The 1,538-nt window shown below is 50.5% G+C and overlaps 1 protein-coding gene across 1 annotated transcript in view; it reads right to left on the bottom strand.

Annotated features, from left to right (window-relative positions):
• The window catches only part of ITGAL (integrin, alpha L (antigen CD11A (p180), lymphocyte function-associated antigen 1; alpha polypeptide)), a 67,707-nt gene that overhangs the window by 21,383 nt on the left and 44,786 nt on the right, over nucleotides 1-1,538 (bottom strand). The window lies entirely within an intron of this gene.

The raw sequence follows: 1,538 nt of genomic DNA, 5'->3' as shown, positions 1-1,538 counted from the left end.
ATGGAGTTTCACTCTTGTTGCCCAGGCTGGAGTGAAATAACGCGATCTTGGCTCACTGCAACCTCTGCCTCCTGGGTTCAAGCAATTCTCCTGCCTCAGCTTCCCAAGTAGCTGGGATTATAGGCATGTGCCACCACGTGAGGCTAATTTTGCATTTTTAGTAGAGACGGGGTTTCACCACGTTGGCCAGGCTGGTCTCGAACTCCTGACCTCAGGGGTTCCGCCCACCTCGGCCTCCCAAAGTGCTGAGCCACCGTGCTCAGCCTACAAAAACATTTTTAAAAATTATCCAGATACGGTGGTGCATGCCTGTAGTCCTATCTACTCGGGAGGCTGAGGTGGGAGGATCATTTGAGCCCAGAAGTTGGAGGCTGCAGTGAGCCATGATTGCATCACTCCACTCCAGCCTGGATGATAAAGTGAGGTCCTGTCTTTAAAAAAAGAATTTTAATACAAAATTTAAAAAATTAAAAAACTAGAAGGAGCCAGGCACAGTGGTGTGCACCTGTAGTCCCCACTATTCAGGAAGCTGAGGCAGGAGAACCTCTTGAGGCCAGAAGTTAGAGTCCAGTCTGGGCAACACAGTAAGACCCCCATCTCTAAAAACATAAAATGTGGCCAGGTGCAGTGGCTCATGCCTGTAATCCCAGCACTTTGGGAGGCTGAGGTAGGAGGATCACCTGAGGTCAGGAGCTCGAGACCAACCTGGCCAACATAGTGAAACCCCAACTCTACTAAATATACAAAAATTAGCTGGGCATGATGGCACATACCTGTAATCCCAGCTATTCGGGAGGCTGAGGCAGGAGAATCGCTTGAACCCAGGAGGTGGAGGCTGTAGTGAGCCAAGTTCATGCCACTGCACTCCAGCCTGGGTGACAGAACGAGACTCTGTCTCAAATAAATAAATAAATAATATAAAATAGGCCAGGCGTGATGGCTCATGCCTGTAATCCCAGCACTTTGGGAGCCAATGCAGGTGGATCACCTGAGGTCAGGAGCTTGAGACCAGCCTGACTAACATGGTAAAACCCTGTCTCTACTAAAAATACAAAAATTAGCTGGGCGTAGTGGCAGGTGCCTGTAATCCCAGGTACTCGGGAGACTGAGGTAGGAGAATTGCTTGAACCCAGGAGGCGGAGGTTGCTGTGAGCAGAGAGCATGCTGTAGTGAGTGAGACCGTGCCACTGCACTACAGCCTGGGCGACAGAGCGAGACTCTGTGTCAAAAAAATATATGTAGCCGGGTGTGGTGGCTCACACCTGTAATCCCAGCACTTTGGGAGGCCAAGGCAGGCAGATCACCTAAGGTCGGGAGTTCGAGACCAGCCTGACAAACTTGGTGAAACCCCTTCTGTACTAAAAATACAACAATTGTCGGGCATGGTGGTGCATGCCTGTAATCCCAGCTACTCAGGAGGCTGAGGCAGGAGAATCACTAGAACCCAGGCGGCGGAGGTTGCAGTGAGCCAAGATCGCGCCACTGCACTCCAGCCTGGGCAACAAGAGCGAGACTCTGTCTCAAAAAAAATATATGTA

Source organism: Mandrillus leucophaeus, unplaced genomic scaffold (assembly GCF_000951045.1).
Source record: "Mandrillus leucophaeus isolate KB7577 unplaced genomic scaffold, Mleu.le_1.0 Scaffold24, whole genome shotgun sequence".
NCBI lineage: Eukaryota > Metazoa > Chordata > Mammalia > Primates > Cercopithecidae > Mandrillus > Mandrillus leucophaeus.
This window is presented reverse-complemented; position numbering and strand designations above follow the sequence as displayed.